The sequence below is a fragment of the Ambystoma mexicanum genome, chromosome 7p, assembly GCF_040938575.1.
Source record: "Ambystoma mexicanum isolate Mex_15411 chromosome 7p, UKY_AmexF1_1, whole genome shotgun sequence".
NCBI classification, from domain to species: Eukaryota; Metazoa; Chordata; class Amphibia; order Caudata; family Ambystomatidae; genus Ambystoma; species Ambystoma mexicanum.
Genome location: NC_090939.1, coordinates 196,537,228 through 196,564,909, shown reverse-complemented (window position 1 = coordinate 196,564,909; position 27,682 = coordinate 196,537,228).

The window sequence follows — 27,682 nt, the reverse complement described above, 5'->3', positions numbered from 1 at the left end:
AGCATACTAAATAGAAGGCAATGAAGATTCCAAATAGTTTGAATTAGCTCTCTACCTTTTATCCGAAAACAAATATCAAATAAGTGAACCCCTAATATGTTGTTGTTACTGCACTACAAAACTAGACAACAACCAAACTCCTTCACGTGCTATCACAAATAATTTGGAATTGTTCCCACTACCAAAAACCCTGCAACAACTCAATTTGTATGAGAGCATCATAATTCAATCAGTTCACCCATTTCAAGCAATTATACGCCTTCACCCAAAAACAGCAAAATTACCTCCTTCTGAATTGGTGAAAGGCATTCGTGGCAAAGTAGTTTATTTGCCATTAGATCTAACAGAAAATGTACACACTGTAGGAGTGCAACGTTAAATAGAGCATTCTTTAATTGTCTTGGTAAATGGTGTACCAACAAAAGACAAAATAATTTGGCAACAACTGGTGGACTTAGATAAAGTTAGACAAGCCTTGCAATATCTAAAAGACAATAACGAATACTACAAGGAAATAAATATTGAAGAAAGCTTAAGGGAAACAACTGAAATAATTGAAGAGTCATCAGAAACTGGACAATTCGAACTTCTGTATCCTGCTGCAGTATCCACTCTTTTGGACCATTGCACAATTCATCCATTGCATTCCAATGAAAGCATAGATGATGCACTAGAAACTTACCAAAGGTGACAAACCAAAGGTTCACCAATGAGCATATGGGAAAAAAATATAGAAGCACGTGCTTTTCCACTGCTATTTCCTACTGGCAAAGGTGGAAGATACCATGAAAGACCCACTCAGATTATGGCATCAGAATACCGCTCATTACGAATGTATTCTCATGTTCCCAGATATAGACAAAATGTGGAATACATATTCCACCTACTCTTTGAAAGTGATGTTACGGAGTTGCACACATTTTGAAATCTGGAATCCACTTTCATAATATGTCAGCTACGCAATTAATACAAAATGTACAAGAAAAAGATGAGGTTTTACAATCAAGTATAACAAATGTGTTTGCAAACATGCGTGGTACAAAAGAATACTGGTTCCGACGGCACAGAGACGTACGTTGTATGATCAGAAAACTTGGACCACCGACTTGGTTTGTTACCCTAAGTTGTGCAGCATATGCATGGGACGATTTACATGAGTTCCTACACATATCAAACAACAACAAAACCAACATACATTTATTAACGCCTGGAGAACTTTGCTCTCTACATCAAGATATTTCCATCATCGTTTCATTGCTATGCTACACTTTATTTGCAATAAAACTGTTCCTCCCCGCAACACTTCTTTTGGAGAAAAGATTACCAAGCGAGAGGAGCACCACATATTCACATGATTTTATGGATCAAAGGTGCACCTAAAGTTTGTCATGACACTGATGCCACTGTTTTGCAGTTCATTCAAAAATATGTCACTTGTGAAATCCCTTCACAACGGACACATCGTGACCTGCACTGGTAGATTTTACAATTTCAAAGACACAAATGTGGCAAATATTGTCAGCGCAAATACAAAAACAAAGGGAAATACTACACCAAATGCCGGTTTGGTTTCCCTAGACCAGTTACAGAAACAGGTGAAGTGAACAACTTCATGTCTTCAGTTCGACATAGTGTGAAAGGTAAATCACCTAAGAACACATATTACATAAAAAAGAACCGAAGAATCTAAATATATCAATGATTACAATGCAATCATTGCCCTCTTATGGAATGCAAACATAGATGTGCAGTACATTGCAGACAATTCCACTGCTGTTGCATGATATGTAACAGCCTACTTAACAAAAGCAGAAAAAACAGAGCTTCAAGACCTCTGGTATGACTTATCATCAGACAAAACACTATCTCATAAATTGTACAACCTAGGCATAAAAATGCTCTCTCATAGAGAATGTGGCACATATGAAGCGGCAGATCGTTTAACTGGTAATGCTTTGTACGAAAAATCAGTCAACATAGTATGGCTAAGTCTTGGCCCTGCTAAATCTAGAAAAAGAGTTCTGAAATCATATGAGGACATAGAAACAATTGCCAGAAATGATCCCAACAGCCAAGACATTTTAAAAAACAAATTTACTGGACACATACTATCCGAACAAGAGTAGCACTTTGGAAAGCATGTGTCTATACAACATAGCTCAAAACTTTGCATACAAAAATAATATAAAACCCGATGAAAGCCAAGGCAGATATAGAGTCACAGATTGTGAAGGCAGTTTAGTGAAACTTACCAAACAAAGCTTAATGGCTCTGCTACAACTTTTTAAACCATGGAGAAACGAGGAAGAGATACTAGATAACTATGACTGCTATGAAGATGCTTTCAAAGCAAATGAAAGCGCTATCACCGATGTGAACTTTACGCAATCCAAAACTATGTTGCACATTGAACAGCAACACAAAGAAAAACTTCAGGCCCAACTAGGTAAGGACTCTCCCGACAGTAGTCAACCTTCTGTAACAGGAAGTCAAGAACCACTAGGACAGCCACTAATAGCAAATGAGGCAAAATTAGCTATGACAGAAGTGGAAAACACCATGTGTCACTATCAAGAAAATATAGAAGACTTAACTGTACAACAAGCAAAACTTAACAAAGATCAGCACACCATTTCTGAAGAAGTAACAAAACAAATAGCACATGGTGTACAACACGAAAATAAAGAATGTTCCTGTCAAAATTACAAACCAATACTGCTGTCCGTCAGTGGTGAAGCTGGGTTAGGAAAAACATGCTTAATCAAAATCATCAGCAAGTTCCTTCAGCAATTGACAAACAACAAAGTGTCAGTTGTTGTAACTGCCCCCACAGGTTTAGCTGCCTACAACATAGGCGGTGTCACTTTACACTGACACTACTTCTTCCAGTAGAACACCAAAACAAATTAGACTATTACAAACCTTCTGCAGAAGCTGCAATGTAACTACACAGAGTATTAAAGCAAATGAAAATGCTACTAATAGATGAAGTGAGCATGGTCTTCAACCTAATGTTGGCTTTGATTCACCTCAGATTGCAATAAGTACTTAAAACAAACTACGAACAACTATTTGCAGGGAAACACATTATCGTTTTAAGAGATCTTCTACAATTGACACCAGTGAAAGGTGAACCTATTTTTAAAAAAGTAGGACACAAAATCTGCTGTAAAACTGTTGGCAGCATAGGAAATGTCAACCTTTGGCAACATTTCCAATACAGAGAATGAACAGAAAACATGCAGCAATCTGCAGATCTCACTTATGCCAACATACTAAAAAGTATTAGAGTTGGTTTTCTATCTCAAGAAGCACAAGCAATATTGAAAAACCGGACATTAATGCACTTTATGGCGATAATGCATGTGCTACCGATGCTTTGGAACAATTAGCACACAAAAATGTCAATTGTATGGCCTTAATGCCAACTCTTGCAAGCTGTGTCAAATTTAATGAAACAATGTTAAATAAAGAAATGCAACCAATAATGGAAATTTGCACCACAGACAAACTAGACATACATGGTATAAAACTACCCATGTGTGCGCAAGCCACAACAAGACTAAGTAGCTTAGAAAATTTAATCTCCAACACAGCTGGGTTGGAAAAAATATAAAAATTATCCTTAAATTGTAGAGTAATGCTTAAACGTAACCTTGACGTGGAGCAAGGGCTAGTCAATGGGGCACTAGGTACAGTTGTTGGCTTTCAATCATACCCGCGTGACAACAACATTCAGTTTGTCAATATTCGCTTTGACAAACTTTCAGAAGTGAAAAGGATAGGGCGCTCAAATGCTTGATTCCTTCTGTTCAAAGACATGTGTGTACGTAGAGAACAATTTTCTCTAACTCTTGCATATGCAGTCACTATTCATAAATCCCAAGGTCTTACCCTAGACAAAGCATTGATAGATATAGGAAACACAGTCTTTAAAGAAGGCATGAGCTACGTAGCACTATCACACTTGCGTACGCTTGACGGTCTATTTCTAATCAACTTTGATGCAAGTAAAGTGAACGCTGATATTCCTTGCATTTTAGAATACGATAGACTGCGTTCACTGTACACCCCCATCTGAAACAATATCCTGTTCCATAAAAAGTAAAACGTGGTAAAAGAAAACTAATTCAAACAGAAATGCAACAGAATCTGACAGCAAATCCTTCAAAGAAAACAAAAGAAGGTAAAGGTTCATCAATTACCACAAGTAAAGAAGAACCTATTACGGAAAGTAAACCAGGTACTTCTTCAAAGAAGGAAGAGAAACTCCGAAAAAAGCACTCAGATACGGAACTAGCTGGTCCATTCAAATTTCCAAAGGAAACTGGTGTGCAAAGGAAATTTGCTATGCAAATGTAGCAATGAATATTCTATTTCAATTGCCACCAATTGTTAACAATATTTACTTACACAGTACAGACCGATTGTGTTTGCAAATGTTAGTCCTTCATAGAAATGCAACAAATAATCCTGACAACACGTACAGTGTTCACGGAATAAAACAAGAATTGGACTAATGTGCAGGAATGGTGAGATTCACTATAAACTCACAAGAAGATCCACAAGAATTTCTAATGTACTTACTACAAGTACTAGAAAACAAAAGCATACCTATAAATTACATCTTCCAGATTTCATACATGTGGAAACATACATGCACTCTCTATAGCAATGTGATACAGGAAGAAATCCCAAATGAGCGATTTCTGTATGTATCCATACCTAATTGTGAATCCATTCAATTTCAGCAACTTGTACAGAATGCAACTATGTACTATGTGCAATTCAGACAATCGCTCCACCTTACTGATACAAACTCATAGTAAGTACATAATACTTATGCTGCTACGTTATAATGCAGATGGTACGGAAAACAACTGCAAGCTGACTGGATTCATACATGGTCAAGTGTCACTTGGAAAGAAAACCTTTACAACAGTAGGTATAATCTACCATGCAGGTCACTACACTGCATACATTAAAAAGAAATGTGGATGGGTGGAATGTAATGATAACACCATTACTCTAAAGCAGAGATTGCCAGCTAATCTTACAAATGCGTATTTAATCTTCTTAAAGCCAAAGTTTAATGACTAATGTGTACTTCAACATTACCAAAAAATGAAGTGAAAGACTACAAACAGTTAGAATACGCCAACAGGTATCTAACTCCCCAAGAGTGTATAACAACGACACAGATAAATGAATACCACAGAACCGTAACAACAAATGCACAGTTAGAATACGCCAACAGGTATCTAACTGCCCAAGAGTGTATAACAACGACACAGATAAATGAATACCACAGAACCATACCAACAAATGCACAGTTAGAATACGCCAACAGGTATCTAACTGCTGTTAAAAATCGGCAACAAGGCAACAAACATAACGTTAATCAGAAAGAACAAGGAAACACTCAAAGAAAGCAAAGAAATAGTTTGTAGCATAGCAAATAAAGTTTTTTTTTTAATCCGACAAGGATTTTTTCCCCCCAGACCCAAGGATTTGAAAAACAAACACAGAAACTGAGCAAAATGCACAGTACACTTGTTTGTAAACTAAATATGAGGGTAAAAAAAGCTAAACTGTCTATTATACAATGTAATAAGTCTTCATAAAATGCAAACACTAACATACTTTTTTCTTTTATCACAGAAATTGAAAAAGGCTAGTTCTGTCAAGTACTACAATCATGTAAAACATATATGGATTCTAAACAAATTAAACAGCAAGTATAATTACAGTCATTTCATACATATGCAAATCTACACGGCTAATCTATGGCAGTAATATGGTGCAGTGTCTGTAGGCTGGGCCTAGCATCTTTGATGTATATTCTACCACCTACACCCTACAGCCAAGCAACCCAGACTATAGGTCCTACCCACAACCATCGCTGCATATCAAAAGCATGGTGCTTCTAATTTGACTACTGCTAAGTTTAGTTTTGGGTGCATGGTCTGCAGCCATGCAGACAAGACACTAGAACGTGCACACAACCACCACACCACGCCAATGTTCACTTATAACCTCACTGCTTATGACTTCAGTCTTGGGTGCATGGCCTTTGGCCTACGGCCTACGGCCATGCACCCAAGACTGTAGGCCTTGGCCACAACCACCGCAGCATGTCACACCCATGGCGGTGTACTAATCAATAGCACAACCATAGGAAAAAATAATGTAATAACGACATGTACTCAATTTCAGTGTTCGCGAACACCAAGCGTGTCCTTAGAACAGTTTCAAGGTGCCTGTGCACAGCACGGACTGAAATACTACCCCTATAAAAACCCTCATTTTCTGTACGCACAAACATTCCAAACAAGGCATGCATAGAGAATACATCATTAACACCTACCGCCTGAACAAATACAGTTTTTCACCCATCTCTTACTGTGTGAACCTCCCCAAGCAATATGACACAGCAAAATAGGTTTCGCAATAGCATGTTGCCGCTGGTCGCCGCTGCGCTGTCGGCGGATCCAAGATGTCGGGCGCATCCAAACAATCTGACGCAGAACACGTCTCACTGCAGCCAATCGGCAGAGACGTCGCGTGTCTGCAGTCATGACGCCAGCCCCTTAGCCAATCGGTATCTTGTCCGCAGAGCGAATAGGGAAGTGTGACCGCGGAGTGGACATAGATATCACTAATTTTTTTAGACCTACTTTTTGGTCGTTTTAAAGAAAACTACTGGACGGATTGGCACCAAATTTACAAAAGCACGCTTTTGGGACCAAGGTCCTGTCGCAAATTTGGTGAAAATCTGTCCAGCGGTTTGGGCCGTAGGCGTGCGCAAAGTTTTTCCCCCATTCAGTCTATGGGAAAAAAAGCAGTTTTGGGACCCCCCCTATAACTCCCCCCCCCCCTAGACGAATCCTCACCAAACTTTGCACAATAATTAAGAGTGACCAATGTACTTTTTTTGCAAAGTTTGGGGGGATTCATCGAGGGAGAGCCGAGTTATGGGCCGCCCAAAATGTGCTCTTCCTATGGAAACAGCAACTTACCATATATATATATATATATATATATATATATATATATATATATATATATATATATATATATATATATATATTGTAACTCATGCCAAGAGGAGGACTGTGCTATATTTTGGGGTCTAGTTCACACTCAACACGTGTCTAAATATAATTCATGAACTAGCCTCAGGGCACATTCTCAAACTCTATCTGGAAGAGTCAGGATGTCAGCCCAAGACATTGGCATCTTAGAAGAAGATGATAAGGAAGACTCAGTTGGACGAATTCACAAGTTTTCACTGTAGGAAATCAGGAGATGCCTGTGAGTATCTCAGATTTGCACCTGCAAGCTTGCACCTGATTCTCAAAGCCTTTGTGCATCTCATTTGAACGTGAACATATCACAGATGCTTCTGGCCTCTCCAGATTTGCTCCAGTGTTGGGGCTTGGGAATCAGCAGCAAAGTATAAGATGCAAGTCAATACTATTCAAGCACATCTCCTCATTTGCTCCAGTGAAAATCACTGTGAAGAAGGCCCAGGATGTCTCATTAGGGGTCTGCAACCTATGGCTCTCTAGATGTTTAGAACTACATTTCCCATGGTCCATCACCACTGACTAAGCAGGCGTGTTTGAGCACTAGGTATTAGGATCCACTTGCGATTCACTCCTACTCCTTTGTTTATAATTATTTCTTGTTCAGGGTTTATGAGCTGCACAGTCACGGGTTGTGGAGGTGTTGCCCACACCTCTTAACAGAATTGCGGTTTGTTTGGACCCGGATATCTAGCGCTTTCTAAATAGATTGGAAGTCTACACAATTGATTAGTACAGTTAGGTCTAAATTATTGTGTTCCTTGGTGGTCAGCCAACACGTGTTTCAACCTCTCAGGGTCTTTATCAAGGCTGTATTATATACATTTTAGTGCATTGGGGAAAATTGTGATACATTGTGAAAGTGATCATTGTGATCGTGATTTGACAGATTATTTTGAAAATACATATCAGCTTTTTGTAAGTATTTACATTCTGTTTTGCACTGTTAACATGGTTACATGTCATATTTAGTCATTGCGAAGGAAAGAGAGGGAGAAAAGAAGTTGGTTTGGCCATTAGTATGGCATGTTTGTTCCTATTTGTTTGCTATATTTTTGTGATAATATAATTGGCTGGATTGGGCCTGAAACGATATGCCTTATCTAGAGCGAAATGAGCTATGTGCCGATTTGCGATCTCAGAGAAAGTTGTTCTGTGGAAATTTCAGGAGCCCGGATGGGCTAATGTCTGCAGCAAGAAGTGAATGAATTAGCTGCTTGGTGGTGCCAGGGGGCTGGGTAGGAGGTGCATGGTAGGTGCATGGGATTCGCCCGTGATGTGTTGAGGGCTACTCTGTGCATTTCCGGTGGAGTGGTGGTCGGCAGGGTGAAGGGGTGGGCCTGCATAGGAGTGTGGTCTATGGCAAAGAGCCCACTCAAAGCTTAGCCAGGGTGAGCTCAGAGCCTGATGTGCGTGTGAAAACTTCTCCTATTCTAGTGCATCCCCACTAGTAGTGACCTGATTCACTGCTAGGTTGTAATTCCTGTTGTTTGGACTGGTGCGTCTAGTGCAGTCTCATCCATAATGGCATGTAATGAGGGGGTAGACTGACTCCCAGTGTGTACTACCAGTGGAATTATCCATGTGAAATGGAACCCCCGCAGGTCCGACAGAGGCCTGCATAGTTGGACATACCTGTCGTTTCGTCTGGAGCGTCTGCTGCAGTCTCGTCCAAATGGCGTGTAAGGAAGGGAATGTTGGCCGTGGTTTTAAGTCAGTTTAGTCCAATGGGACCCATGCTCTACAGCCACTTCTCCACACGCATGGGTGCTAGGCATAAGTGGACATGTGGACATACTACGTCCTGTGTGAGAAGTAACTACTCTCTCGCGCATGAGGGATCGGGGTTGGTCCATTTCCAGGAGACACTGCTCATCGCTAATTTGAACCATTCAGTATGGATACATATAATTGTATTACAGATGAATGCGCGAGTAGCTTGGATATGGAAGTGGATTGTCTGATTTTGGTTAGGAGAACACAGCTAGGTGCTCATGAAGGTGCCCCCGCTGAGGGAGTAATGTACTTTTGCCTTTGTACAAGAGTGAGGTGAATTGGACCTAATCTATTGCGCATGTGTGACATGGTGCTGGCCCTGTCAGGCTGTGCTGATTCCCTTGATCATCTAACACTTAAAATGTGCCTGTACCAGGTGTTACTGCAGACTGCTTGCTGTGTGCAAGCCGTTACCGACTACTAGTCTACTACTATTATTATTATTTTATTATTAGTCTGATCTGACTGTTCTGTTTCATTTGGTTGTACTTGTCTAGTGCTTGAAAGGGACCTTTACTACATGGTATCCTGGCCCAATTGTTTTCCTTTTGAACGTTGTGCAAAAGGTCTAATTGACCCTTTATTTAGCTAGGAAATGTAAATCATGGGCTTTTTTGGGTAACATAAACGTCGGGCGAGATATATATCTAGGATAGCCCCCAATATGGTGCTTTGGACGTCAGGCAAAATATATTTATGTGCTCCTTGTGTTGCCTTGACTTGGGGCGAGGGTTTAGGGCCTTGTGAAGTGGTCAGCCGACTTGCCTAGATAAGGGCTGCCATGTCAGGTTGGTTGGTTCTGGAGCTGCCATGTTCAACATTTTACATAGTATTGTAATGCATGTTAACTCATTTACAGGAAGATATCAAAATCATGATCTGAATTCAAACCATTGGTTACACATCTGAATCGACAGATCATTTGGGCTTCCTGCTGCCTTAGTTTACGTTCCCGATTCCCACCTCTTATACCACACAGTGCTGTTTGTGGTCCAATAAATCAGATATTCTTATTATCTAGTTGGTGTGTAGTCTGCCAGTGGGTTGCTAGCGGTAGCTTCGGGTCTAGTGAACCTATTGTGTTCAGGTGGTCTCTGATTCTTGTCTGGCGTTCTCTAATGCTGCTACCAATAAAGATTTTTTCAGAGGTAGATATGATGGCATAGACAACATATTTTGTACAACAGTTGATATGTTCCTTTATGGTGAATCCATTACAGTTTTTGAATTTAGTAGTTTGTGTTTTCTCAGCATATCCAGACATGGTTCATGCTCTGCATTTGGTAAAGCCTATTGGTCTGGCCTGTGGCAGCCAGTCCAATGGATGTTGTGATACCTTTCTCATGAACGATTGGCTGACAATAGTTTGCTGTACTGGAGCTCTACTGTATGGTAGGGTTGCGTAGGGTTTGATTTCTTTTTTTGATGTCTTGGTCCAGGAGTAGCAAGTACCAGTGTTTTTCAAGAATGTTCTGCATTTTGTAGCTATCTGAGTTGTACCTTGTCACAAATGATATTTTTCTCTTCCTGCTTCGTCCTGATTTCGGGAATTAGTACGGTATCTCTTGTTAGACTGGCTGCCATGTCTCTGGCCTTTCAAAAATGTGTTGTAATTTATCCCCTGTCTTGGAATCTTTGTTCTAGTAGTTCACATTCCGTAGTGACTGCCTCGTCAGTGTTGCAATTTCTTCTTGCTCTAATATGCTCTCCTTTGGGAATATTCGTGATAACTGATTTTCTATGGCAACTTGTGTGCAAAACTGAATTGACCTCTGTTGGTTTACAGTAGGTTTATGTGGTCAATTTGTCGTTTACAACCTGAATGGTGAGGTCCAGGAATTCCAGTTGAGTTGCACTAATATGGCTTTTTAGTTCAATTCCAAATGTGTTAGTGTTTAAGTATTGGACAAATGTCTGACTATGCTGGGTTGGGCTGATGGGAGTTGTAGTCCAGAACATCTGGATAGCCAAAGCTTGCAGACCTCTAGTCTAAGTGAAGATGAGGCACCAGAAAGGCAGCTACAGCTACACAGAGTTCAATGAAGCAGAGAAGTTACTTCATGAGATGATTAAAAAGCAAGTCTAGGAAGTAGGAACAATACGACTGGATTGGCCTATTATGGCAGAGGCAGGAGAAAAAGAGTTCACATGTCCTTTCAGAATTAACCTTAAACCCATTTGGGAGATGTTTGTGGGCAAAGAATATGCACACCGACCAAAGTAGCATGGGGCTTTCAGGACCCTCAAAACAGCTAGAAATAATTGCAAACAAGTGTTAATCTAACTCCACGCTCTCAGAGAAGTTAGATGTTTAGTGTCATAATCATATAATTCCAGAAACATTAGCTGTTTTATGTGTTTTATCTAAGCAACTACACACTGTTTTTATCAATGTTCTTTTTTCTGGGATTTATAACTTTATCTGAATGTTTGATTTTCTCGGCAGGAGTCATGGGTGTGGCGGTTGTTTTCCGTTTTTGGGAACGTACTGAAAGCACGTGCAAATCTGGTCAAGTGTAACCAGTGCCAGTTAGTGCTGAGTCGCGGGAGACCTAGTGCGTACAGCTTTGGTACGACAACCATGAAGCAACACCTAACCTCGTTCAACAGTGCGGACATTCGCAAGGTGGTGCCATGCAAAGAACGTAGTAGATTGAGTTCCTCCACAGCATCCTCCGAGTCCAAACCTCTCACCACAAGAGACACTCCTGTGGGGGAGCGTATCCCTCCAGCTGCCTCACAAGCCATTCGCGATGCTGTTGACGCTTACCTTTCGAGGGTCACAATATTGTGTGTGTACTGTGATGCAGTACTCTGCAGGGGGGAGAGTCTTTGAAGTGCTTTTGAGGCTACGGTCACTGAGCATCAGAAGAACTGCTCCCTACCTAAATAAAGGCCACCCTATATCTTTCTCTCTCCACCTGTCCCTTCTTATCCCCGTGGTTGGTGTCCTTTCCTTACCCTCCTTTGCCCTCCTCTCCGAGTGTGTCGTGTCCTTAAAAGCAGTAAACTGGAAAATAACAAAAATTACAAAAAAGGCTCTTTTCAGAGCCGCCTTTCTCAGTTTAACACTAGAACTATCAAGTGACCATCGTAGGCCCCGCACATTTTTGGAAAAGTCAGCGGACAGTCGTAGGACACACAAAAATGGAGGGTGCAAGCAAAGCAAAACCAATGGAGTTTTCGCTGGGAGTAAGTGGTGGCTCTGAAAAGAGTCTTTCGGTGGTGTTTTGTGTGCTTCAAAAACTGTAGATTTGAAAAAACAGATAGCCAAATAGGTGACTATGATTCCAAAAAAAGTTTCAATGCATTTTGTACATTGCGAAGAAAAATCTGATTGCCAGCATATGTGAGATGGACTCCATCTCTGACAAAAAATGAAAGAGCTGCGAAACAAAATGTTTTCATTGTGGAATGAGGACATGCCAACATCTCTTAGAAAGGCACAAACAGCCTTATTCACATTGTGCCTCACTTTTTCCATTTGTGGACCAAATTCAGAAGAACGCAGAAGAACGCAGCCACTTTTGTCTTTGTGCAATACAGGAAAAAATAAATTGGCAATTTGGAAACATGTCCATGACCTTCGCAAGTCCATCCTTCATTGCAAATTGCAAAGAAATTTCAGAGACATGGCCTAAACTGTTTCCTCTGCAATGAATGATAAGTATATCAGGATGACGCTCTGTCTGTAACGTAGCACAGAGAGGTACCATGTCCATCGACCTCATTCCACGCACGCCATGCCAGTGCACTTCCACATGAGGAAATCCAAGATCTGTAAATAGACCACAACTTTCTGCATGCACCTTCAACCAGTGTGTCCATGAGTCTCCCAAAATCGAGATAATCTGTTTTGGAGCACACAGAGCCATGGCTCTCTGGTCTCCTGTCAGGGAAAAGACGTTCTCACTAAATTTCTCCGTACAGAACACACCCACTGACCTTTACTGACCAATCCCTACCTTCACACATTCTCATTTGCATGTTGCTCCACCCCAGAATCCCCGTTGGTAATACACACCGCTGCAAACTACTGCCATGTTCGTGGACACGTACAGGATCAGAGCGTGACGACTGTATATTTGAATATTATTCCCTTTTCCCCTTTAAGGTGGGTTCTGAAAAGAGATGTTTTTTTTTTGGGCAGATGCCTTACAGACACCTGTTATTTTGTTTTTTTAAATATTTTTGTTCTTACTTTACTCCTACAACCATTACAGAACCTTCTCTAAAGCAAGCCTCACATTCCAAAAGAACATGGCATTTCCCAAAGAAGATAACGCAGCACCATCTGCTTCAAAATAAGCCACATTACTGAGAACAATGTTCTCGTGGCTGCAGAAAAACATACCAGCGCGTAACATAAAACGCGATTGATGTTATACCTCCCAATACTTTGATCAGGACAGATAACAGAACTTTTGTCCCATTTTCCTCTAGGGAGTAACCCAGAAAAAATGTATTTCGCAGTTGGAAAGATGGTCATGACTGCTTGAACCAACTGTTCCAAATCTTTCATCAAAGTACGTGAACTCATGTAGCCCAAATGGCAAGCACCGTAGTGCAAAAGTACCACATGAGGAGTGGTCATCGTGCGCATCTCGGTGCAAACCTGGTCATTCTGCAAAAAAAAAAGTAAGTACAGTACGACCTTTATATTGTAACTATTCCTCAAACAGACTGTGTGGGTTATGTATTTAATTTGCGCACCAAAGCAAACAGTGATTTCTGAACCATTCTACCCACAAATCCCCATTTATTAAACAAAGAATAACAGGCAGAATGACTCACAAATCCCCGTATGTTTGGAACTCAAATAACATACAGAACCCTTAGAATGTTAGTACTAGAAAACAAATAGCTGTTTCAATTTTATGCCTTTACGTTCAGTATTAATGCTTCTCCTCACCACTAGCCAACTTTGTACTCTCATCTGAAGCACATTGTAGTAGTATGCAAACAGAAAAATAGCCTTTCCAAATCATTGTAAGAGGCCAATGCAAATTCACACACCACCACAAAGAGCTTCCCCATCAAACTCATGCACGCATGCACACAGCACACATACATTGTACAACAGACCAAACCATGCCTTCTTTTTTTCAACAGACCCCAAAGAATGCCTACCAAGAAGCAAGCCCGTAGAAAGGAATGCAGAAGTAGAGCAAATAAAAATAAAGGTATCCAACCTAAGCATCCATCTGTAGCAGAGTTTGTAGAGAATGTTGGAACAAAACAGCTAATGCAGTCGTTTAGCAAAACAAAGGAAGCTTCAACTACCGAAACTTTACCTCCTCCAAAAAAATGTGGCACGAAACACAAAACTCTTCACAAAAAATTGGCTACCAGTACTGCTAACAATGCTCCTATTAAACCTGATATAGTAGCAAGAACCTATAGTAAAAAAAAGTATTTTAGCAAAAATGTTTGCCACAGAGTCCTTCAGAATCTAATGAGAAGAGGACCGAAATCATCCTCAACCCTTAAACCTACCGTAGAAAATTAATCCTTCAAGCTCTCGTGGACAGTGCAATCATTCTGAAAAGGAAGTTGTTTATATTAGTGTTAAATAGAATGAATTCACTAACAAAAGTAAGTACCAAACTACAAAAGAAACTTATGAATAAACGGAATGTGAACAAAAATAACTTCTTACATATTTGTGGAGGTGAATGGAGTCACACAACAACCACAGGGCCATATTTTAATGAAGAAGCATACACAAAATCAAACAAACACATTTGCCATACATAGCAGTGGGCGAGGGTATGAAAAGATCAATAATAGCATCATAGAACAAGAAACACTGCTTAGAAAAGTATCCCCTGAAAACTCAGAATTACCTCTCGATTAGACTGAAGCAGACCGTCCAGTATACAAATGGCTGTGTGCCATTCCTAACAAATCTTTCAAATCTTTATGTCAGTTCCTCAATCAGTATGTGAAAGGTAACGACAAAATTAAAATGAAAGTGCTGCAAAATATGGATATCTGTCCAGTGTGCGCAAATAAACAGGAATACAAGGACATTCATTAGCCTGCATTTCTGGACCTATTTGCAAAAGCACCTTCCATGATATCAAAAGGATATCAATACATCATTCAAATGTAAGCAATCTAGTGTATAAAATATACTATGCTAGAAGTCCAGCTTCAGAATTAGCCAATTTAAATAACACTCTTCTGCATGGTACACCCAAATATCTACAAGAAGAAATTGACCGTATCCAGAGAAAATATTTTGGAAGTGAAAGCCACTTACAAAATGCAATAGTTTTAGAACAGACTAGCAACATTTCTGCACATAGCAACCTTCTATTACACACATACAAAAAAGAAATACTACAATTAAAAAGTGCATCCGCTGAAATATCAAACCATGTGTGTGTTGCCGCAGAACGTTTTACAAAAGGAACACAAAAAATGTAGACATAGCATACTAAATAGAAGGCAATGAAGATTCCAAATAGTTTGAATTAGCTCTCTACCTTTTATCCGAAAACAAATATCAAATAAGTGAACCCCTAATATGTTGTTGTTACTGCACTACAAAACTAGACAACAACCAAACTCCTTCACGTGCTATCACAAATAATTTGGAATTGTTCCCACTACCAAAAACCCTGCAACAACTCAATTTGTATGAGAGCATCATAATTCAATCAGTTCACCCATTTCAAGCAATTATACGCCTTCACCCAAAAACAGCAAAATTACCTCCTTCTGAATTGGTGAAAGGCATTCGTGGCAAAGTAGTTTATTTGCCATTAGATCTAACAGAAAATGTACACACTGTAGGAGTGCAACGTTAAATAGAGCATTCTTTAATTGTCTTGGTAAATGGTGTACCAACAAAAGACAAAATAATTTGGCAACAACTGGTGGACTTAGATAAAGTTAGACAAGCCTTGCAATATCTAAAAGACAATAACGAATACTACAAGGAAATAAATATTGAAGAAAGCTTAAGGGAAACAACTGAAATAATTGAAGAGTCATCAGAAACTGGACAATTCGAACTTCTGTATCCTGCTGCAGTATCCACTCTTTTGGACCATTGCACAATTCATCCATTGCATTCCAATGAAAGCATAGATGATGCACTAGAAACTTACCAAAGGTGACAAACCAAAGGTTCACCAATGAGCATATGGGAAAAAAATATAGAAGCACGTGCTTTTCCACTGCTATTTCCTACTGGCAAAGGTGGAAGATACCATGAAAGACCCACTCAGATTATGGCATCAGAATACCGCTCATTACGAATGTATTCTCATGTTCCCAGATATAGACAAAATGTGGAATACATATTCCACCTACTCTTTGAAAGTGATGTTACGGAGTTGCACACATTTTGAAATCTGGAATCCACTTTCATAATATGTCAGCTACGCAATTAATACAAAATGTACAAGAAAAAGATGAGGTTTTACAATCAAGTATAACAAATGTGTTTGCAAACATGCGTGGTACAAAAGAATACTGGTTCCGACGGCACAGAGACGTACGTTGTATGATCAGAAAACTTGGACCACCGACTTGGTTTGTTACCCTAAGTTGTGCAGCATATGCATGGGACGATTTACATGAGTTCCTACACATATCAAACAACAACAAAACCAACATACATTTATTAACGCCTGGAGAACTTTGCTCTCTACATCAAGATATTTCCATCATCGTTTCATTGCTATGCTACACTTTATTTGCAATAAAACTGTTCCTCCCCGCAACACTTCTTTTGGAGAAAAGATTACCAAGCGAGAGGAGCACCACATATTCACATGATTTTATGGATCAAAGGTGCACCTAAAGTTTGTCATGACACTGATGCCACTGTTTTGCAGTTCATTCAAAAATATGTCACTTGTGAAATCCCTTCACAACGGACACATCGTGACCTGCACTGGTAGATTTTACAATTTCAAAGACACAAATGTGGCAAATATTGTCAGCGCAAATACAAAAACAAAGGGAAATACTACACCAAATGCCGGTTTGGTTTCCCTAGACCAGTTACAGAAACAGGTGAAGTGAACAACTTCATGTCTTCAGTTCGACATAGTGTGAAAGGTAAATCACCTAAGAACACATATTACATAAAAAAGAACCGAAGAATCTAAATATATCAATGATTACAATGCAATCATTGCCCTCTTATGGAATGCAAACATAGATGTGCAGTACATTGCAGACAATTCCACTGCTGTTGCATGATATGTAACAGCCTACTTAACAAAAGCAGAAAAAACAGAGCTTCAAGACCTCTGGTATGACTTATCATCAGACAAAACACTATCTCATAAATTGTACAACCTAGGCATAAAAATGCTCTCTCATAGAGAATGTGGCACATATGAAGCGGCAGATCGTTTAACTGGTAATGCTTTGTACGAAAAATCAGTCAACATAGTATGGCTAAGTCTTGGCCCTGCTAAATCTAGAAAAAGAGTTCTGAAATCATATGAGGACATAGAAACAATTGCCAGAAATGATCCCAACAGCCAAGACATTTTAAAAAACAAATTTACTGGACACATACTATCCGAACAAGAGTAGCACTTTGGAAAGCATGTGTCTATACAACATAGCTCAAAACTTTGCATACAAAAATAATATAAAACCCGATGAAAGCCAAGGCAGATATAGAGTCACAGATTGTGAAGGCAGTTTAGTGAAACTTACCAAACAAAGCTTAATGGCTCTGCTACAACTTTTTAAACCATGGAGAAACGAGGAAGAGATACTAGATAACTATGACTGCTATGAAGATGCTTTCAAAGCAAATGAAAGCGCTATCACCGATGTGAACTTTACGCAATCCAAAACTATGTTGCACATTGAACAGCAACACAAAGAAAAACTTCAGGCCCAACTAGGTAAGGACTCTCCCGACAGTAGTCAACCTTCTGTAACAGGAAGTCAAGAACCACTAGGACAGCCACTAATAGCAAATGAGGCAAAATTAGCTATGACAGAAGTGGAAAACACCATGTGTCACTATCAAGAAAATATAGAAGACTTAACTGTACAACAAGCAAAACTTAACAAAGATCAGCACACCATTTCTGAAGAAGTAACAAAACAAATAGCACATGGTGTACAACACGAAAATAAAGAATGTTCCTGTCAAAATTACAAACCAATACTGCTGTCCGTCAGTGGTGAAGCTGGGTTAGGAAAAACATGCTTAATCAAAATCATCAGCAAGTTCCTTCAGCAATTGACAAACAACAAAGTGTCAGTTGTTGTAACTGCCCCCACAGGTTTAGCTGCCTACAACATAGGCGGTGTCACTTTACACTGACACTACTTCTTCCAGTAGAACACCAAAACAAATTAGACTATTACAAACCTTCTGCAGAAGCTGCAATGTAACTACACAGAGTATTAAAGCAAATGAAAATGCTACTAATAGATGAAGTGAGCATGGTCTTCAACCTAATGTTGGCTTTGATTCACCTCAGATTGCAATAAGTACTTAAAACAAACTACGAACAACTATTTGCAGGGAAACACATTATCGTTTTAAGAGATCTTCTACAATTGACACCAGTGAAAGGTGAACCTATTTTTAAAAAAGTAGGACACAAAATCTGCTGTAAAACTGTTGGCAGCATAGGAAATGTCAACCTTTGGCAACATTTCCAATACAGAGAATGAAAAGAAAACATGCAGCAATCTGCAGATCTCACTTATGCCAACATACTAAAAAGTATTAGAGTTGGTTTTCTATCTCAAGAAGCACAAGCAATATTGAAAAACCGGACATTAATGCACTTTATGGCGATAATGCATGTGCTACCGATGCTTTGGAACAATTAGCACACAAAAATGTCAATTGTATGGCCTTAATGCCAACTCTTGCAAGCTGTGTCAAATTTAATGAAACAATGTTAAATAAAGAAATGCAACCAATAATGGAAATTTGCACCACAGACAAACTAGACATACATGGTATAAAACTACCCATGTGTGCGCAAGCCACAACAAGACTAAGTAGCTTAGAAAATTTAATCTCCAACACAGCTGGGTTGGAAAAAATATAAAAATTATCCTTAAATTGTAGAGTAATGCTTAAACGTAACCTTGACGTGGAGCAAGGGCTAGTCAATGGGGCACTAGGTACAGTTGTTGGCTTTCAATCATACCCGCGTGACAACAACATTCAGTTTGTCAATATTCGCTTTGACAAACTTTCAGAAGTGAAAAGGATAGGGCGCTCAAATGCTTGATTCCTTCTGTTCAAAGACATGTGTGTACGTAGAGAACAATTTTCTCTAACTCTTGCATATGCAGTCACTATTCATAAATCCCAAGGTCTTACCCTAGACAAAGCATTGATAGATATAGGAAACACAGTCTTTAAAGAAGGCATGAGCTACGTAGCACTATCACACTTGCGTACGCTTGACGGTCTATTTCTAATCAACTTTGATGCAAGTAAAGTGAACGCTGATATTCCTTGCATTTTAGAATACGATAGACTGCGTTCACTGTACACCCCCATCTGAAACAATATCCTGTTCCATAAAAAGTAAAACGTGGTAAAAGAAAACTAATTCAAACAGAAATGCAACAGAATCTGACAGCAAATCCTTCAAAGAAAACAAAAGAAGGTAAAGGTTCATCAATTACCACAAGCAAAGAAGAACCTATTACGGAAAGTAAACCAGGTACTTCTTCAAAGAAGGAAGAGAAACTCCGAAAAAAGCACTCAGATACGGAACTAGCTGGTCCATTCAAATTTCCAAAGGAAACTGGTGTGCAAAGGAAATTTGCTATGCAAATGTAGCAATGAATATTCTATTTCAATTGCCACCAATTGTTAACAATATTTACTTACACAGTACAGACCGATTGTGTTTGCAAATGTTAGTCCTTCATAGAAATGCAACAAATAATCCTGACAACACGTACAGTGTTCACGGAATAAAACAAGAATTGGACTAATGTGCAGGAATGGTGAGATTCACTATAAACTCACAAGAAGATCCACAAGAATTTCTAATGTACTTACTACAAGTACTAGAAAACAAAAGCATACCTATAAATTACATCTTCCAGATTTCATACATGTGGAAACATACATGCACTCTCTATAGCAATGTGATACAGGAAGAAATCCCAAATGAGCGATTTCTGTATGTATCCATACCTAATTGTGAATCCATTCAATTTCAGCAACTTGTACAGAATGCAACTATGTACTATGTGCAATTCAGACAATCGCTCCACCTTACTGATACAAACTCATAGTAAGTACATAATACTTATGCTGCTACGTTATAATGCAGATGGTACGGAAAACAACTGCAAGCTGACTGGATTCATACATGGTCAAGTGTCACTTGGAAAGAAAACCTTTACAACAGTAGGTATAATCTACCATGCAGGTCACTACACTGCATACATTAAAAAGAAATGTGGATGGGTGGAATGTAATGATAACACCATTACTCTAAAGCAGAGATTGCCAGCTAATCTTACAAATGCGTATTTAATCTTCTTAAAGCCAAAGTTTAATGACTAATGTGTACTTCAACATTACCAAAAAATGAAGTGAAAGACTACAAACAGTTAGAATACGCCAACAGGTATCTAACTCCCCAAGAGTGTATAACAACGACACAGATAAATGAATACCACAGAACCGTAACAACAAATGCACAGTTAGAATACGCCAACAGGTATCTAACTGCCCAAGAGTGTATAACAACGACACAGATAAATGAATACCACAGAACCATACCAACAAATGCACAGTTAGAATACGCCAACAGGTATCTAACTGCTGTTAAAAATCGGCAACAAGGCAACAAACATAACGTTAATCAGAAAGAACAAGGAAACACTCAAAGAAAGCAAAGAAATAGTTTGTAGCATAGCAAATAAAGTTTTTTTTTTAATCCGACAAGGATTTTTTCCCCCCAGACCCAAGGATTTGAAAAACAAACACAGAAACTGAGCAAAATGCACAGTACACTTGTTTGTAAACTAAATATGAGGGTAAAAAAAGCTAAACTGTCTATTATACAATGTAATAAGTCTTCATAAAATGCAAACACTAACATACTTTTTTCTTTTATCACAGAAATTGAAAAAGGCTAGTTCTGTCAAGTACTACAATCATGTAAAACATATATGGATTCTAAACAAATTAAACAGCAAGTATAATTACAGTCATTTCATACATATGCAAATCTACACGGCTAATCTATGGCAGTAATATGGTGCAGTGTCTGTAGGCTGGGCCTAGCATCTTTGATGTATATTCTACCACCTACACCCTACAGCCAAGCAACCCAGACTATAGGTCCTACCCACAACCATCGCTGCATATCAAAAGCATGGTGCTTCTAATTTGACTACTGCTAAGTTTAGTTTTGGGTGCATGGTCTGCAGCCATGCAGACAAGACACTAGAACGTGCACACAACCACCACACCACGCCAATGTTCACTTATAACCTCACTGCTTATGACTTCAGTCTTGGGTGCATGGCCTTTGGCCTACGGCCTACGGCCATGCACCCAAGACTGTAGGCCTTGGCCACAACCACCGCAGCATGTCACACCCATGGCGGTGTACTAATCAATAGCACAACCATAGGAAAAAATAATGTAATAACGACATGTACTCAATTTCAGTGTTCGCGAACACCAAGCGTGTCCTTAGAACAGTTTCAAGGTGCCTGTGCACAGCACGGACTGAAATACTACCCCTATAAAAACCCTCATTTTCTGTACGCACAAACATTCCAAACAAGGCATGCATAGAGAATACATCATTAACACCTACCGCCTGAACAAATACAGTTTTTCACCCATCTCTTACTGTGTGAACCTCCCCAAGCAATATGACACAGCAAAATAGGTTTCGCAATAGCATGTTGCCGCTGGTCGCCGCTGCGCTGTCGGCGGATCCAAGATGTCGGGCGCATCCAAACAATCTGACGCAGAACACGTCTCACTGCAGCCAATCGGCAGAGACGTCGCGTGTCTGCAGTCATGACGCCAGCCCCTTAGCCAATCGGTATCTTGTCCGCAGAGCGAATAGGGAAGTGTGACCGCGGAGTGGACATAGATATCACTAATTTTTTTAGACCTACTTTTTGGTCGTTTTAAAGAAAACTACTGGACGGATTGGCACCAAATTTACAAAAGCACGCTTTTGGGACCAAGGTCCTGTCGCAAATTTGGTGAAAATCTGTCCAGCGGTTTGGGCCGTAGGCGTGCGCAAAGTTTTTCCCCCATTCAGTCTATGGGAAAAAAAGCAGTTTTGGGACCCCCCCTATAACTCCCCCCCCCCCCTAGACGAATCCTCACCAAACTTTGCACAATAATTAAGAGTGACCAATGTACTTTTTTTGCAAAGTTTGGGGGGATTCATCGAGGGAGAGCCGAGTTATGGGCCGCCCAAAATGTGCTCTTCCTATGGAAACAGCAACTTACCATATATATATATATATATATATATATATATATATATATATATATATATATATATATATATATTGTAACTCATGCCAAGAGGAGGACTGTGCTATATTTTGGGGTCTAGTTCACACTCAACACGTGTCTAAATATAATTCATGAACTAGCCTCAGGGCACATTCTCAAACTCTATCTGGAAGAGTCAGGATGTCAGCCCAAGACATTGGCATCTTAGAAGAAGATGATAAGGAAGACTCAGTTGGACGAATTCACAAGTTTTCACTGTAGGAAATCAGGAGATGCCTGTGAGTATCTCAGATTTGCACCTGCAAGCTTGCACCTGATTCTCAAAGCCTTTGTGCATCTCATTTGAACGTGAACATATCACAGATGCTTCTGGCCTCTCCAGATTTGCTCCAGTGTTGGGGCTTGGGAATCAGCAGCAAAGTATAAGATGCAAGTCAATACTATTCAAGCACATCTCCTCATTTGCTCCAGTGAAAATCACTGTGAAGAAGGCCCAGGATGTCTCATTAGGGGTCTGCAACCTATGGCTCTCTAGATGTTTAGAACTACATTTCCCATGGTCCATCACCACTGACTAAGCAGGCGTGTTTGAGCACTAGGTATTAGGATCCACTTGCGATTCACTCCTACTCCTTTGTTTATAATTATTTCTTGTTCAGGGTTTATGAGCTGCACAGTCACGGGTTGTGGAGGTGTTGCCCACACCTCTTAACAGAATTGCGGTTTGTTTGGACCCGGATATCTAGCGCTTTCTAAATAGATTGGAAGTCTACACAATTGATTAGTACAGTTAGGTCTAAATTATTGTGTTCCTTGGTGGTCAGCCAACACGTGTTTCAACCTCTCAGGGTCTTTATCAAGGCTGTATTATATACATTTTAGTGCATTGGGGAAAATTGTGATACATTGTGAAAGTGATCATTGTGATCGTGATTTGACAGATTATTTTGAAAATACATATCAGCTTTTTGTAAGTATTTACATTCTGTTTTGCACTGTTAACATGGTTACATGTCATATTTAGTCATTGCGAAGGAAAGAGAGGGAGAAAAGAAGTTGGTTTGGCCATTAGTATGGCATGTTTGTTCCTATTTGTTTGCTATATTTTTGTGATAATATAATTGGCTGGATTGGGCCTGAAACGATATGCCTTATCTAGAGCGAAATGAGCTATGTGCCGATTTGCGATCTCAGAGAAAGTTGTTCTGTGGAAATTTCAGGAGCCCGGATGGGCTAATGTCTGCAGCAAGAAGTGAATGAATTAGCTGCTTGGTGGTGCCAGGGGGCTGGGTAGGAGGTGCATGGTAGGTGCATGGGATTCGCCCGTGATGTGTTGAGGGCTACTCTGTGCATTTCCGGTGGAGTGGTGGTCGGCAGGGTGAAGGGGTGGGCCTGCATAGGAGTGTGGTCTATGGCAAAGAGCCCACTCAAAGCTTAGCCAGGGTGAGCTCAGAGCCTGATGTGCGTGTGAAAACTTCTCCTATTCTAGTGCATCCCCACTAGTAGTGACCTGATTCACTGCTAGGTTGTAATTCCTGTTGTTTGGACTGGTGCGTCTAGTGCAGTCTCATCCATAATGGCATGTAATGAGGGGGTAGACTGACTCCCAGTGTGTACTACCAGTGGAATTATCCATGTGAAATGGAACCCCCGCAGGTCCGACAGAGGCCTGCATAGTTGGACATACCTGTCGTTTCGTCTGGAGCGTCTGCTGCAGTCTCGTCCAAATGGCGTGTAAGGAAGGGAATGTTGGCCGTGGTTTTAAGTCAGTTTAGTCCAATGGGACCCATGCTCTACAGCCACTTCTCCACACGCATGGGTGCTAGGCATAAGTGGACATGTGGACATACTACGTCCTGTGTGAGAAGTAACTACTCTCTCGCGCATGAGGGATCGGGGTTGGTCCATTTCCAGGAGACACTGCTCATCGCTAATTTGAACCATTCAGTATGGATACATATAATTGTATTACAGATGAATGCGCGAGTAGCTTGGATATGGAAGTGGATTGTCTGATTTTGGTTAGGAGAACACAGCTAGGTGCTCATGAAGGTGCCCCCGCTGAGGGAGTAATGTACTTTTGCCTTTGTACAAGAGTGAGGTGAATTGGACCTAATCTATTGCGCATGTGTGACATGGTGCTGGCCCTGTCAGGCTGTGCTGATTCCCTTGATCATCTAACACTTAAAATGTGCCTGTACCAGGTGTTACTGCAGACTGCTTGCTGTGTGCAAGCCGTTACCGACTACTAGTCTACTACTATTATTATTATTTTATTATTAGTCTGATCTGACTGTTCTGTTTCATTTGGTTGTACTTGTCTAGTGCTTGAAAGGGACCTTTACTACATGGTATCCTGGCCCAATTGTTTTCCTTTTGAACGTTGTGCAAAAGGTCTAATTGACCCTTTATTTAGCTAGGAAATGTAAATCATGGGCTTTTTTGGGTAACATAAACGTCGGGCGAGATATATATCTAGGATAGCCCCCAATATGGTGCTTTGGACGTCAGGCAAAATATATTTATGTGCTCCTTGTGTTGCCTTGACTTGGGGCGAGGGTTTAGGGCCTTGTGAAGTGGTCAGCCGACTTGCCTAGATAAGGGCTGCCATGTCAGGTTGGTTGGTTCTGGAGCTGCCATGTTCAACATTTTACATAGTATTGTAATGCATGTTAACTCATTTACAGGAAGATATCAAAATCATGATCTGAATTCAAACCATTGGTTACACATCTGAATCGACAGATCATTTGGGCTTCCTGCTGCCTTAGTTTACGTTCCCGATTCCCACCTCTTATACCACACAGTGCTGTTTGTGGTCCAATAAATCAGATATTCTTCTTATTATCTAGTTGGTGTGTAGTCTGCCAGTGGGTTGCTAGCGGTAGCTTCGGGTCTAGTGAACCTATTGTGTTCAAGTGGTCTCTGATTCTTGTCTGGCGTTCTCTAATGCTGCTACCAATAAAGATTTTTTCACAGGTAGATATAATAGCATAGACAACATATTTTGTACAACAGTTGATATGTTCCTTTATGGTGAATCCATTACAGTTTTTGAATTTAGTAGTTTGTGTTTTCTCAGCATATCCAGACATGGTTCATGCTCTGCATTTGGTAAAGCCTATTGGTCTGGCCTGTGACAGCCAGTCCAATGGATGTTGTGATACCTTTCTCATGAACGATTGGCTGACAATAGTTTGCTGTACTGGAGCTCTACTGTATGATAGGGTTGCGTAGGGTTTGATTTCTTTTTTTGATGTCTTGGTCCAGGAGTAGCAAGTACCAGTGTTTTTCAAGAATGTTCTGCATTTTGTAGCTATCTGAGTTGTACCTTGTCACAAATGATATTTTTCTCTTCCTGCTTCGTCCTGATTTCGGGAATTAGTACGGTATCTCTTGTTAGACTGGCTGCCATGTCTCTGGCCTTTCAAAAATGTGTTGTCATTTATCCCCTGTCTTGGAATCTTTGTTCTAGTAGTTCACATTCCGTAGTGACTGCCTCGTCAGTGTTGCAATTTCTTCTTGCTCTAATATGCTCTCCTTTGGGAATATTCGTGGTAACTGATTTTCTATGGCAACTTGTGCGCAAAACTGAATTGACCTCTGTTGGTTTACAGTAGGTTTATGTGGTCAATTTGTCGTTTACAACCTGAATGGTGAGGTCCAGGAATTCCAGTTGAGTTGCACTAATATGGCTTTTTAGTTCAATTCCAAATGTGTTAGTGTTTAAGTATTGGACAAATGTCTGACTATGCTGTGTTGGGCTGATGGGAGTTGTAGTCCAGAACATCTGGATAGCCAAAGCTTGCAGACCTCTAGTCTAAGTGAAGATGAGGCACCAGAAAGGCAGCTACAGCTACACAGAGTTCAATGAAGCAGAGAAGTTACTTCATGAGATGATTAAAAAGCAAGTCTAGGAAGTAGGAACAATACGACTGGATTGGCCTATTATGGCAGAGGCAGGAGAAAAAGAGTTCACATGTCCTTTCAGAATTAACCTTAAACCCATTTGGGAGATGTTTGTGGGCAAAGAATATGCACACCGACCAAAGTAGCATGGGGCTTTCAGGACCCTCAAAACAGCTAGAAATAATTGCAAACAAGTGTTAATCTAACTCCACGCTCTCAGAGAAGTTAGATGTTTAGTGTCATAATCATATAATTCCAGAAACATTAGCTGTTTTATGTGTTTTATCTAAGTAACTACGTACTGTTTTTATCAATGTTCTTTTTTCTGGGATTTATAACTTTATCTGAATGTTTGATTTTCTTTAGAATTTTTTGAATGCTTATGAACTAATATAAATGCAATTTAACGCGATTGCTTCCCTAACATTGAATTAAATAGTTTGCTATTTTAATATATTTTGATACAGTTTGCCCTTTTCTATAAAGCCCAATAATTTGAAAAACAGCTAATTAATTTGGCACATTGAAAGACCTTTCTAGTGGCGACATAAAGTGCTATGTATAGTCTAGTGAGAGTACCTTCATTGTAAATACCTATCTGAGTCCCAGCTACAGCTGGTGAAGGGACACTCTGGCCCTCATTACAACTGAGGTGCTAAGTGCACCAACTTTACCACCATGGTGTAAACTACGTTTACACCATGGTGGATGGCGGATTTACCGCCCCATTACAAGGTGAGTGGGGCGGTAAATCCCCATTTCCCATTTTCCCTTCCCCATTCCCATTTTTGCCCCATAGGGCATAATGGGAGTGGGGAAGGCGCTAATTACGGCACCGTAAATTACGGTGCCGTAATTAGCACCAAGGTGCCTTAGCACCATGGAACTTAACGCCTGCAAAAAGCAGGCGTTAAGGTGGGAATCAGGCGTTAAGGGTTAACGGTGGCGTTAACCCTTAACGCCTGAGTTGTAATGAGGGCCTCTGTGTAGTAAAGTGTGTAAACTAAAACGAGCGCGCACAAAAACAGTGCAGGATCTGACATTCAGTAGCCCCAAGTAAAGGCACCAGTGGCTTTTGGAGCATGATTTGTATGCCAAGCAAAACCAAAGGGTGATGGCAAGAAGCTGTTGAATTCATCATTACCACAGGCATTGCTCTGGACAACCCCTCATTTTTGGTTTTAGCACATTTTGGTGGCGTAGCAACCAAAAGACAACCAACACCATTGCTACAGGTGCCAATAAGCAGTCTTTGTGGTTGGCATGACAACTGGCAATGCGCTGGCATACAATTGCCAACACACTAAGAGCCCGATTCATGGAAATTATTGTACGGTTCAAAGTGACTTTGCACTGCTGAAAAGTGCCTGTGCACTGCTGACACAACCCTGATTCATGATACTGTACAAAGTGAATTTTTACAGTGCAACGTCCGTGCAAATTC